The sequence below is a fragment of the Hyperolius riggenbachi genome, chromosome 1 (assembly GCF_040937935.1).
Source record: "Hyperolius riggenbachi isolate aHypRig1 chromosome 1, aHypRig1.pri, whole genome shotgun sequence".
NCBI classification, from domain to species: Eukaryota; Metazoa; Chordata; class Amphibia; order Anura; family Hyperoliidae; genus Hyperolius; species Hyperolius riggenbachi.
In genome coordinates, this window is record NC_090646.1 from 252,480,291 (window position 1) to 252,494,733 (window position 14,443).

The 14,443-nt window shown below is 43.6% G+C and overlaps 1 protein-coding gene across 8 annotated transcripts in view; it reads left to right on the top strand.

The window, feature by feature from the left end:
• GPRIN3 (GPRIN family member 3) overlaps nt 1–14,443 on the top strand; it is a 205,533-nt gene that overhangs the window by 102,125 nt on the left and 88,965 nt on the right. Inside the window, exon 1 of one of the 8 annotated variants that reach the window (XM_068232692.1) lies at nt 3,993–4,051. The exons of the other annotated variants lie outside the window; for them this stretch is intronic. The gene's annotated coding sequence lies outside the window, so the exon portion shown is untranslated. Of the gene's footprint in view, nt 1–3,992; nt 4,052–14,443 lie in introns of those variants that run through there. 8 annotated transcript variants of the gene reach the window in all.

Below are 14,443 nucleotides of genomic sequence, written 5' to 3' on the forward strand. Positions count from 1 at the left end.
GAGACACTGAAAGCTTGTCTCCCTGCAAAACAGCAACGAATAAAACCAGTTATTAATAAAATGCAAAGTCAGCTCACAAAGCAAAAAACTGTACTTTTAGAAACCAATAACTTCTAAATGAATAATAATACTTATGCACAAATGCAAATATGATAACTGTATGACATATAAAAAGTAGGTAAACATGTTTTTATTGAATATTATGTCAGGGTTTTAAACCGCTTTAAGTAAAAAAAAAAAAAAAAGGCTGCAAGTTGTTTTTCTTTGTAATGTGTTACGTACCCCGTAGCAGTTTCTAATAAATCTAGACTGTTTTTCCTTTCAAACCATGCATGAGGTTAGTAAAGGCGCTTGTGTCACCATTTTAGTACAATTATTTGTGTACTAAAAATAGTTTTATACATTCAATAATTAATATGATAAAGATCTTTTTCATGTAAAAATTATCGTCAGCAGAAAACCAAAACTACAACAAACACAAATCACTTAAAATACCTTCGCTGCCCCATGCCGGTCTGATTCCTTATAGTTTTGGGAAATAATTAAAAGAGACATTGTTAGTATCTATGCACTGTATCACTATATGTCCCATATACTAGCACTGAAAATATGCAACAGATTATTTTATAGAGATGAAACTTACCATAATTACAAGCAACAAAAATGTTTACTAGATAATAATTAGTTATTACAAAACCCCACAGTAGATTGATTTATAAGATAGATGACAGCAGATGCATTTGGGTCCAAAAGTGGAACTCACCCAGGAGAGAAAGTTCTGGGCATTACCCATCCCTTGTGTGGTTGTCAGATCCCATCCCAGTATGACATTTGTATGCCCGCAGTCTAGAAATGAAAGGAAAATCAATTAAATATACAAATATAGATTAAAAAGAAATGGCTATTTTTGGGGCAATTCCAAGCAATGATCTGCCCATTAAAGCTTACCTGAACTGACATGTGACATGATGAGATGAAAATAGATATTGTTAACACCAATCCTAATTAAAACATGTATGTATGTATTCACTTTTTTATTGTATTTCGTTGGAAGAGTTAATAAACCAGTCCTTCATGTATGCAAAAATGGCAGTGGGATGCAGCCAGGGCTCTCCTGAAAAGTAAATTGAAGTTAAAACGATTATCTGGCAATCTTTAACCTGAGTAAACATTCTGTTTTATTAAGCAATTTCAATATCATGTGGACAGATCTGCTAAGGATTCATAGGATTAGGATTGATTGTTCCCTGCAGCATGAACCTTCAAGAATAGAATACCGTATATACTCAAGTATAAGCCGACCCCCCAACTTTTACCTAAAAGGTATGAAAAAAATTATTGACTTGAGTACAAGCCGGGGGTGTAAGCCCCCCATGTGCACAGTACTGTCGGCTCTTGCTTCATGCAGATTTTGTGTGGAGTTTAACTGATTTTGATGGTTGTGTGCAGATATTGGGCAGAATTTGATGGCCATGTGCCACCCACCGAATATCCCAACCCGAGCACCAGAGCAGAATGTAGTTAGTAAGGCTCTCTGCCCACCTCCCCTCCCCCTATTCCCATGTACAGAGTGCACTCTGCTCATAGATTTCAGCCAGCAAAATTCCTTGAGGTTTATGGTGCCCCTTGGCAAATGTCGATAACTGTGTGGTAGATTTACTTACTATTGTCCCCCGGTATAAGCAGAGTGCTCTCTGCAGTGCTAACTGTGCCCTTGGCTTACCTGATTAACGGCAGTTAGATAGCCATGTGCTGCTGCTCACCCCCCTCCCCCGGCAGACCGGAGGTGTATGTAGTAGTTCCCTCTGTGACCCGCCCCACCGAGTGTCAGTGATTAATGGCTGTTAGATGGCCGTGTGCCGACACCCTACCTGCCAGAAGTAGAATAGAGTAGTTCCGCAGACCCTCTATGTTCCTTCTGTCCCCATCTGAGTGTTCCCCGGAAAAAGCAGAGCACTGTTGTAACGATTGTGGGATATCTCCGTGTTCAGCGCACAAAGATGTGCGCTGACACTGCGGAGGTCCTCCACAAGCGTGTCAAGATACTAGAACCCAGCTTTTGGTGCAAGCACCAGTAGAGGGAAATTCCTGTCGGCAGAGGGCGCTGGGGAGCGCAGAGGAACCAATCCCCTGCACCTTCACAAATGCCAGACAGGAATTGCACGAAGCACAGAACGCAATCGCAAGAGAAGCGATTGCGAATGAGAACGAGCAAAGGGACAGGTTGTATGTGTGTGCGCCAATCTAGTCGCCACCCCGCAACCGCGCACACACAACAGCAGGTGCGAAACAGAAACGCAACCGCCAAGAACGGCGATTGCCAGAAGTGACACAAGGCAGATCAGAACAGAATACGAGGATAGCAAAGGCACAGCAAATCATACAATGAGAAGATACGGAAAATAATAAACGCTAGCTAACCGCGAACACCGCACTTATTCGCAACAGTGCACGCGGTTATGCGCGGTCTCCACGTGATAAGCACAATAGAGACAAGCACGCCTAACTAACCATCAACAGACAAACACGAAACAAAGAACGTGAACGCTTGCTTAACGGTTACCTCATCGAGCCTACAGCAAGCGCCCGTATCAGACAAGACAGACAAACGAGAAACAGGAACTAGGCAGAAAGGATCCACCGCTCTTCCGCCAGAGCAAGTGTGATCCAAGCAGGAACACAGATCAGAAAGATCCACAGCCGCTAACACTAGCGGCTAGTGCGATCTAAACAAGACAGATCAGATGAGGTAGCTGGTAGCAACCGCTGCTCCAGCTTACACTCCAGGAACTAGATCAGAAGGATCCACAGCCGCTACCGCTAGAGGCTAGTGCGATCCAAACAAGACAGAGCGATTCGCTATCAACTGCCGCTGGTGACAGCGCAATCGCGACAGACAAGACAGGACAGAATAGGCAGTACAAATTATACACAAACTGACTGCACTAACTAGGAATGCAAGGAGCACTCCCCAAGAATTAACTATACTAAGATAGCAGTTGCTGACACTCCAGGTGAGTCCAGCAGGAACAAACCTCTATGAGCAGCGAAGCATTGTGGGACACACATAGTACTTATAGTACACGCCTCCAATGAATGTGGCCAGGCAATTTGCATGACAACGTATGCAAATTCCTCAGCAAGCACAAGCTGCAAAACTGACAGAAGGTCTTCTTTCCAGAGTCCTGCAGCATGCAGACCTGAATAATGATCAAAAGGCTGCCTGCCTGCGCAGGCAGCTGAGCGGATCGTTACAACTGTATGGTGCTTTTTCTCATTAGCCAGCCTGTTTTCTCTTTAGCTTGTAAGTCTCTCCCCTTGCAGATGTGCTTGTGTTCACAGGCGCCACTAGAGGGCGTCATAACAACCTGAAACAATTTGCAAGCTAAAGAGAAATCATTGCGGTGCTCACTAGCAAGTAAAAGCACCATACAGGGCTTTGTTTTTGCCGGGGAACTCTCGTAGGGGGACCGAAGGAACACAGAGTGTCTGCGGAACTACTCAATACTACTTCTGGCAAGTATCGGGGTAGGCACACGGCCATCTAATGGCCGCTAATCAGGCAAGCCGCGGACACTCGGATGGGGGGCGAAACACAGAGGGAACTACTGCATACTCCTCCCGTCTGCCGGGAAGACTGGGGCAGCATGCGGCTATCTAACGGCAATTAATCAAGCCAAGGGCACAGTTAGCAGAGATCACTCTGCTTGTGCCAGGGCACCCACAGCCATCACTGCCAGCATGGGGAGGTGGTGTCAGAAACTAGTGGCTTGAGTATTAGCCAAGATTCCCACTTTTGGACCATTTTTTTTGGTCTAAAAAACTCGGCTTATACTCGAGTATATGCGGTAATTGTTTCTCAAAAAAGAATATACACAAAAAAATAAACTCTTCAATGTGTTTTTAGTGACGTGCTGTTATTTGCATGTGTGAATCAAATTGATGGATTATTTAATCCCATGACGTTTGCACTTGCCTCCATGTAGGTAACAGGACATGTACCAAACTAGACATCATCACTCAGCTGGAGATAACTTGTTTCTACATCTGGGTTAGTTGGAGTTTTTCAAACAATTATGAATATTTTCCTAAATTAGCTCTGTGGGTATTATAGAAAATAATACTCAGCTCCCTGCATGGTGAGCCAAGGTCCTTGTTTACAGCACAACCATGTTTCCTGTTGACAGGTCACTGAGGATGAACATGCACCAACTGCTGTATAGCTGCTTAGTATTGCCTGGCTCATTAAAGGGCATGTACAGTGAATTGGAGTTTTATTTGTATAAGCCCTTGTCAGCATTTTCCATTTGGGCTACATAGGCAGGTCCATAATAAATACGCACCTGTATCTTTCCTATTGACCTGACTTATATAGTAGGTGACATTCAGAATGACAAGCACTTCTTGCTGCATAAGCCAGTTTGTTGCCTGCCTGATACAGCTGTAACACAAATGGAGGAAAGAGAGGTGAGCCCTGAATAACTCGTCAGTCTTTCAGCATTACGTAATCTGATCTGACAGCAACAAATTAAAGCGGTTCTGTAGTCAAACTAAACATCCTGAACCTTCCTAGTGGTGCCCTGTGTTATTCCCCTGTGATTGCCAGCCAAGTCTGTAGCACAGCCAGATACTAAACTAAAGTGTTGTTGATTCTCTTGGGTAGTGGTTAGTTTCTCTTGGCATATTAGTCCCCTAATATGCAAATCACTAACCAAGGTGGGAATAAAATTAAAACTAGCCAAAGCCTCTAGCTGCTCGTTAAATAATAGCAGCCACCAAACTGATTGGCAGCTTCTAAATAAGCAACAGATTACAGCCATGGATGAAGCTGGACAGGTATTTAATATTTTGTATAATATATGTCTAGGTCTAGTGATATTGCGTCAGCAACATAAAGGCAGTAAAAGGTCAATAACAGATGCCTGAACAAAATGTCTGTAGTTTAAATGTCAAATTTAAAAGTCAGTAGTCAAAATCTCCAATAAGCCACCAGTAACAATTACTAACTCAGGATAATGAAAGCATATACTTAGACAAAAAGTTCTGTTAACGTCCGTGATTAATGAAATGCCAAAAATAGAACTACTCATTGATGTACCAGAACTGGCAATAATAATTAAAAAATGCACAGACCATTTTAATGAGAGCAGGAAAATGACAGGGAAGTAATACAGTAAAACTAGCAATGGTCTTGATTCATTACACTCAAGTAAAAATACCGTGTGCAAATAGCGCACCACAATTTTATTGGTATTTATGCAGGAAATGTAGCCAGGGCTGGGCTGAGGCATAGGCTGGAGAGGCTCCAGCCTCAGGGCGCAGTGTAGGAGGGGGCACAGAATTCATTCAGCTGTCATTCCTAATTGTGTTTGACGCAGAAAGAAATAAGAAAAGGGGATACATGGCAGTGACTGCAAGCCAGATAACTAGATATTAAGGTGTTGGGGAGGTTGTGGGCCCTGTGGCGCCTCTTAGTCTAATAGCAATCAGTGTTTGATGGCTCGGGTGGCAGGGATGGAGGGGCGCACTTTGGAGTCTCAGCCTTGGGTGCTGGAGGACCTTGTCCCGGCTCTGAATGTAGCGTCTGTTCTATACCTACATGTAGCAAGTTGCATTATGTGTGCAAGGCACACTATGGGCCTGATGCACTAACTAGCAGTAAGATTGCCATGCTGAGTCAGCACAGGTCAGTTTTACCATTAATTACACCTGGGGAGCACCGTCTATTAATATATTAGCACCACTTGCATTACCAGGTTAACATGAATGGGTGGAGCTAATGGGTTAATGGTTGGAGCTCCCCTGGCGTCAGAAATGGTAAAATTGCCATATGCTGCCTGCGCGCAGCAATTATGATTAGTCCATCAGGCCCTATGTTACTTGCATGAGTACTGGTAAAACTGCCACGCACTGTGTATGGTAAGTGTTGCCAGCATTTAGTGAATCAAGGCAATACTATTTAGCCAGCAGTGTGCGTAATAAAGTAGTGTTCTCTATAGTCATAATGATCCGTGATTTGTTTTATTTTGCATTGACATCTTATGCATCTTATGCAGTGCTTCACGTAATACATAGTTATGTCACTAACTGTGCTTCAGAAGAGCTCACAATCTAATCCCTACCATAGTCATAGTCTAATGTCTAGACCAGAGGTCTCAAACTCAATTTACCTGGGGGCCGCAGGAGGCAAAGTCAGGATGAGGCTGGGCCGCATAAGGAATTTCACAATCGCGGCGCATCGCCGGCTCTGCCCGCCCCTCACTCTTCCTTCACAGAGAGGGGCTGGGAGTGGCGGCGATCCGTGCGGCGATTGACGTCAGGAGGGGCAGAGCTGAAGCTGAAAGCTCTGCCCCTTCCAGGAAATGCCAGTGGATTGCCCCCCGGGCGATTTGGATCGTTTAGCGGCGGGGATGCGGCGGATAACTTGGGAGCACTGAAACAAACTATAAGGAAGCTTTTGCCAGCGAGGGCCACAAAATATTGTATCGAGGGCCGCAAATGGCCCGCGGGCCGCGAGTTTGAGACCCCTGGTCTAGACCATTGTCTGACCAATTTGGGAGAACCAGTGATATGTTGATTAGGAGTTGAACCAGGCAATGAATTGTGTAGGTATGGCTGGCCTCTGACATCTGGTGCTGATACTGGTAGTGGAAATGCTGGTTGGCCAATATATATACAACAACAACAACAACAACAAATAACATTTGTAAAGCGCTTTTCTCCCGTGGGACTCAAAGCGCATGGCTCCGACCATCGTGGTACAGGGGAAGAATTTTATAAATCTGGAAATGCCAGGCTATGTTCCGGAGGGGGTCAGCAGCTGTCACAAGCCTCACGTTTGGTGTGCAAGCAAAAGTTTGGGCAACCTTGTTAATCGTCATGATTTTCCTGTATAAATCGTTGGTTGTTACCAAAAAAAATGTCAGTTAAATATATCATATAGGAGACACACACAGTGATATTTGAGAAGTGAAATGAAGTTTATTGGATTTACCAAAAGTGTGCAATAATTGTTTAAACAACATTAGGCAGGTGCATAAATGTGGGCACCACAAAAAAGAAATGAAATCAATATTTAGTAGATCCTCATTTTGCAGAAACTACAGCCTCTAAACACTTCCTGTAGGTTCCAATGAGAGTCTGGATTCTGGTTGAAGGTATTTTGGACCATTCCTCTTTACAAAACATCTCTAGTTCATTCAGGTTTGATGGCTTCCAAGTATGAACAGCTCTCTTTGACTCACACCACAGATTTTCAATTATATTCAGGTCTGGGGACTGAGATGGCCATTCCAAAACGTTGTACTTGTTCCTTTGCATGAATAACTTAGTGTACTTTGAGCAGTGTTTAGGTTCGTTGTCTTGTTGAAAGATCCAGCCCCGGTGCAGCTTCAGCTTTGTCACTGATTCCTGGACATTGGTCTCCAGAATCTGCTGATACTGAATGGAATCCACGTGTCTCTCAACTTTGACAAGATTCCCAGTCCCTGCACTGGCCACACAGCCCCACAGCATGATGGAACCACCGCTATATTTTACTGTAGGTAGCAGGTGTTTTTCTTGGAATGCTTTGTTGTTTTTCCTCCATGCATAACGCCCTTTGTTATGCCCAAATAACTCAATTTTAGTTTCATCAGTCCACAGCACCTTAATCCAAAATGAAGCTGGCTTGTCCAAATGTGCTTTAGCATACCTCAAGCGACTCTGTTTGTGCTGTGGGCGGAGAAAAGGCTTTCTTTGCATCACTTTTGCATACAGCATCTCCTTGTGTAAAGTGCGCTGAATGGTTGAATGATGCACAGTGACTCCATCTGCAGCAAGATGATGTTGAAGGTCTTTGGTGCTGGTCTGTGGGTTAACTCTGACTGTTCTCACCATTTGTTGCTTCTGTCTGTCCAAGATTTTTCTTGGTCTGCCACTTCGAACCTTAATTTGAACTGAGCCTGTGATCTTCTATTTCCTCAATATGTTCCTAACTGTCAAAACAGACAGCTGAAATCTCTGAGACAGCTTTCTGTATCCTTCCCCTAAACCATGATGGTGAACAATCTTTGTCTTCAGGTCATCTGAGAGTTGTTTTAAGACCCCCATGTTGCTACTTTTCAGAGAAAATTAAAAGAGGAGGGAAACGTACAATTGACCCTCTTAAATACTCTTTCTCATAATTGGATTCACCTCTGTATGTAGGTCAGGGGTCACTGAGTTTACCAAGCCAATTTGAGTTCCAATAATTAGTTCTAAAGGTTTTGGAATCAATAAAATGATAACAGTGCCCAAATTTATGCACCTGCCTAATTTTGTTTAAACAATTATTGTGCACTTTCTGTAAATCAAATAAACTTGACTAAACTTCACTTCTCAAATGTCACTGTGTGTGTCTCCTATATAATATATTTAACTGACATTTTTTATCATAACAACCAACGATTTATACAGGAAAATCATGACGATTGACAACGTTGCCCAAACTTTCGCATCCCACTGTATATATATATATGTATTTCTCTACAGTGAGAGGTCCCTTCCTATTTCTGTCTTGCAGAGCAGCTATGTGGGGTTTTCAGATTATTTTAGGGGGTACATCAATTATACAGTATTTATCATGGGCACTGTGATGGTAATTTACTGCAGTTATAAGTTAACTTTTACCCTTTCAAGAAATGTGCCTGCCTAGACTGCATAACCAGCTAGTGTTTTTCAGCTCTCTACCTTGCAAGTTCAGTGACCTATCGGAAATGTTTTGGTGAACTCTTGCTTAACCCTGTCCTGTGAAATAAGAGAATACACATTTGTATTATTTGATTCTGTGGTAATGTGTTTGTAATGCCAAATTAAGTGCCAATTAAGTGTTTGTTATGCCAAATCCGAACACCAACACTATTAATCTAGTCTTTTCCATGGTGTCCATTTATCTCTAAAAAGCCTAGGCAGTTTATCATATAATCTCAGGTGACTTGGCTCTCTATTAGTAATGGTCAAATTATTTATGCACAAGATGATACAGAAGCAATTTACAGTAAGTTAGACTTTTTTTTCAAAGTTTGACTTTTTTGTTCAAAGTATTAGCTTAAAACAGACATTATGTGATAGCTTTGTCCTTCTTAATACAGTGTACCATGCTGCACTACGTCACGTAAAGCCAATTTGCAAAATCACATGCCTTCGCCCCATAGCCTAAAACCCACCATGCACCCCCCTGCCCTGTCCCCCCCCCCCTTTGGCATTTGTGTCACCCACTGCATGACATTTCATCTCAGAACTGATGCTGGATTTCTAACTTTTGAAGAAGAAAAGGCAAAATGCATCACAGAAAGCAGAACACTCATTATCATGCACTGACAGTGTAAATTCATGTGACATTTGCACCCCGATGATTATTGCTAAATTTGCTACCATGGTAACAAAGAAGGAAGGGCCTGGTATTAAGCAGAACTGCCTGGAGCATGTCATTGGAAGAGCAGCATCAGTCACCAGGAAGATGATGTTGGTACTGTAGTGTAATGACATAGGAGACCAGGGTTAAAATCTTGGCTTTTCCTATTTGGCAAGGAGTACTTGGGCAAGACTCCTTAACACTGCTACTGCCCACTGAGCGCGCCCTAGGGGCTGCAGCTCTCAAGTGCTTTGAGTCTGACAGGAGAATAGCGCTATACAAATGTTGGAATTATTATTAATATTATTGTTTTGTCTTATGAGTTGTGAGGTATGGTGCTGCTTAATAAAGACATTTTCCATCATTAGAATCATTCAGTAGCCTTCATGGATTGTTAAATCAAAACATGCAGCAATATATGTATATAATTGTGGAATATTACTGCTCATGTATTCAGGAGATAGAAATATCTAGTTTAATGAGCATTTTGTGTATACGTTTGTTTTCAAGATTAATTTATTGTGCTCCTAGCTGACAGTATAACATTCACTTTCTTGCTATAAGAATCTGACCTCTAAAATAACTCCCATAGATGAATCATGAGCTAGCGTACTATGAGGCAATCCTACTTTACAAGGACTAAAGAATTTGACTAAATGTAGGCCACTGTCTTCCCATGAGAAATCACATGTGTTCTGCAAAACTATTAGAACCAGATAGATAAGGTTGCACTGTTCTGCTGCCCTAGCTCTTCCAACCTACGATAAACCATCCACGTGTAAGAACTGTGGCACAATTTAATGAAAAGGATAAGTATTCTTGCCAGAATGGAAAGGTACAAGTCATAACTGGGACATCTGCTAACAGCAAGTTCACAAAAAACTGTGTCTACTTCATATGGGCTGCATTAGATCTACACGGACCCCCCCCCCCATCATGTTTCCAGGGCTGCCAGGAGGCATACATTTAAAAGAGGTGCGTGAATTTGGGCGAAGGCTATACGATAGCGGAGAGCTGGCTGCCCCAGTTGATCCTGAAAGGGCCAAAGCAATGCGTACATATAATAACAGTGTGGCCATATTTTGCCACAGGTTTTGGTCAAAAGACAGCTCACCCTGCACCTACTGAAAGTCCGGGATGGTGTTAATTCAAATCCCCCTTCTGAGCTGTAGCAACGCGGGGGGGGGGGGGGGGGTTGGTATGTTGACATAATTTGGTCTCTGGCTATTGCCGGTGATAGAGTTAACTAGTTGTATTCTTAATTTTAGGGGGGGTTGGGGGGGGGGGTTGGTATGTTGACATAATTTGGTCTCTGGCTATTGCCGGTGATAGAATTAACTAGTTGTATTCTTAATTTTAGGTCTGGCAATTGGCGGTGCCCAAATTAGTCACTGAGCGCCACTATAGCCACGATTCACATTGCGGCCTATGCTGGCGCCCGAACCATCGGTGCAGCTCTGCACTGAAATTAGCCATTTCACAAGCAACTCTCAGGCGCTGGAATATAGTATAGCTAGGCGCCTGGCCCCAGCGCCTAGCTATACCAGCGCTACCGCAAAGTCAGTGCTGTAGCCGGGGCTGCTGCCAAAGTAAAAACTGAAGTGTGGTGCCTGCGCCCAAACTAACAGGTGATCACCGGTGCCCAATATACTTGCTTCGGCCAGGGGAAACTAACAATAACACACATTTTTGGGCAATTGTAAGAAAGTGAATTCTCTATGGGAAGGAGCTAAGGAAGTGCTAAAAATGATACTCATTAAAGAGATAACACTAGATATTCTGCAAACTGGCAATGTAGACCAAAAAAGTGTTTGATTTCCGTTATATTCCCCTTTTTCATGTCTTTTCTTCTCTATATTTGATCTTGAAATGGCACCTGAGAATAACACATCTGTATATGTTAGACGTGTTGCCACTTCTGCTTCTCTTGCCCATCTCCACTGACCCCTCCAATGCCCTCCAAACCACCAGAGAATACAAGTCAGTCAGCCTTCATGATGTGTCTTCAAATCACTTTACAGCTAATGTCCTACCTATTTATCTGACCCCCATACACAAATGCTTTCTTAATCTCTTCCTCCAATTGCCTATTAATGTGCTTCTCACTCCAACTCTGTACAAGGCTGAAAGACTTCTGTAGAGCTGCCCAATTCAGTGTTCTAGGATGACAATGCTACTTTCCTCTACTTCACTTATTCCTATTTCTCTCTTCTAATTTACTTATTTCTATTTCTCTACCCATATTTTACTTTGCTTGCTGTTCACTAGTGTGTTGGCTGGAGTGATGGTTCAGGAGTTTTCCAGTTAAACATTTGCGCAGCAGCCTCTGATGCTTAGTCAAACTCCATGTCCTGTCCTGCAGAAAGGGGAAGGGAGAGATCAGGGCCGGATTACCGACCAGGCAACAAAAGCAGTCGCTTGGGGCCCCATTTAGAGTCAAAGGGGCCCCATTAGCACATAAACCAGCCCTTGCCATCCTGTCAGCGGTGGCTGGATGGTATAATGGTTAAAGGGACTCTGAGCAGTGCAGTAGCTATGGAAAGATTCATATCATTTTAAAGCTCTCTTTCTCCTCTTTCCAATGATATATAAACAGCTGCTCTATGCCTTTTAGTTTTCGATATTTTCGCGATTGAAATCGCGGCCACAGGACGACTTTTCTCCAAAGTCAGCTGTGGCTGGATGGTATAATGGTTAAAGGGACTCTGAGCAGTGCAGTAACTATGGAAAGATTCATATCATTTTAAATCTCTCTTTCTCCTCTTTCCAATGATATATAAACAGCTGCTCTATGCCTTTTAGTTTTCGATATTTTCGCGATCGAAATCGCGGCCACAGGACGACTTTTCTCCAAAGTCAGCGGTGGCTGGATGGTATAATGGTTAAAGGGACTCTGAGCAGTGCAGTAACTATGGAAAGATGCATATCATTTTAAAGCTCTTTTTCTCCTCTTTCCAATGATATATAAACGGCTGCTCTATGCCTTTTAGTTTTTGATATTTTCACGATCGAAATCACGGCCACAGGACGACTTTTCTCCAAAGTTGGCAGCTCCATTCAGCACAATGCAATGAAATATAAGGAACCCAGGGGGATATAATTACAAACATCATGCTGGTAGGTGTGAGGATTTAATGAATTAGTTGTGGGTATGCTTAAAGGCATATCCACAGGCACTGCTTGGAGTCCCTTTAAGGGCTCTGCCGCTGACACAGGAGACCAGGGTTCGAATCTCAGCTCTGCCTGTTCAGTAAGCCAGCACCTATTCAGTAGGAGACCGTAGGCAAGTCTCTCTAACACTGCTACTGCCTATACGGCGCGTCCTAGTGGCTGCAGCTCTGGCGCTTTGAGTCCACCAGGAGAAAAGCGCGATATAAATGTTATTTGTCTTGTCTTGTCAAATGATGCCGTGCGCTGCTGATTGTCTTCAGAGCCAGGCTCTCCTCCTAGGTCCCCCTCCTGCTACTGTGCGCTCTGCCGCTGCCCACTCCACCCTCCCTTCCCACAGAGAACCACAGCTGCAGCAAGAATGATAGCAGCAGATGGCAAACGCTCACTCACCTATCCATGATCCAAGCAATAGAGATCCCGTCATCTGAAACCCATCTGTCTCTTCTACAGTGCAGCCGCTCGCTCTGAACTTCCTGATTCTCAGATCAGACATGAAGTAGGAAGTAGTAATAGTAGTAGTAACAGAGCGACAGCACTCTAGAGGAGACAGATGGGCTCCGGATGACGGGACCTCTATTGCTTGGATCGCAATAGGTGAATGTGATTCATCTGGTGCTGTCATTCTCCCCCACTGCGGCTGCCTTCTCTGCTGGACTATCGTATTCACTGGGATGGAGGCTGCATGGTGGCTGTCTAGTTTGGGAGGAAATTGGTTGTTCGGTGGTGGGAGTGGTTATGTAATTCTGTCTGGGGAACGGCTTCCGGTTTGGCGGTGTCCAGAGCTTTCTGCTACTGCCAGGCTGGAGATGCAGGGGGAAAGTACTGCTGCTGTGATATCTGGCGCCCTCTTCACAGGGGTGCCCCAGCCCCTGAGTGCAAATGTCCCAGCCATTCATCTCTCACTCTGCATTTTGCCGCTGCTATTCCCTGCATTGTGCACCCACAGAGGAAAGCGTGCTGTTGCCCATAGCAACCAGTAGCTCGGCTGCCCGGTGTGTGCGACATATTGCTGTGCAGCTGCATCTTTTGATTCTATTACGACATGATGGGGGGGCCCAAATCAGTTACTTTGCTTAGGGCCCCATTTAGCCTTAATCCGGCTGCAGGAGGCTATCTGCTTTGGGCAGGAGTAAAACAAATAAATGAAAAAAATCCAACCCAGCTAAAGATAAGTAGGATGGAGGGAGAGGTCTCTACAGACATCAGACTGTTACCGAAACCATCATGACTAATCATTCTAGACAAAATGGCCTATAATTCTCATCTCTAGCTAGTGGTTCTATCTTGTATTCCTCTAACCTATAGACTGCAAGCCTGGCTGGTTAGGAGACTCCCCCTCCCCCCCCCCCCCCCGGGTCTAGTTTAAACATTGTTTATCTTGTGCTTTAGCAGTTTATAAAGAATAATATCAGTTTTATCCTATATAATAAAACCCCTGTCCCTGTGTCCTATGTCCTTGTGTCCATTGCATCTGGTCCTGACAGTTTGCTGTCTGTGAACCTCATCGCATTGAAGGAAATAACAGGTTTTTCCAGCTTCCAAGCAAGCGATATCTCCCTCTGTGCATAGCATTCTCAGTAAATGAACATTCCATACAGATCACCTGGCAGAACTAAAGAGATCACCAACAGTGATACATTTCTGAATGTACATCAGGGAGAGTGAAGATTTTACTATGGCTTAAGGCCTGGTGCACACCAGAGGAGTTTTTCTGAGCGTTTTGAGTTTTTAAATCTGCTGCTAATGTTATCCTATGTGTCTGTGCACACTGGAGCAATGGGGTTTTGTAAAAAACCCCATAGCATTACATTGGGAAGAGCTTTTAGAGGTTTCAAAAGCTCTTCCTAATGTAATGCTATGGTTTTTTTTACAAAACCTCATTGCTCCAGTGTGCACAGA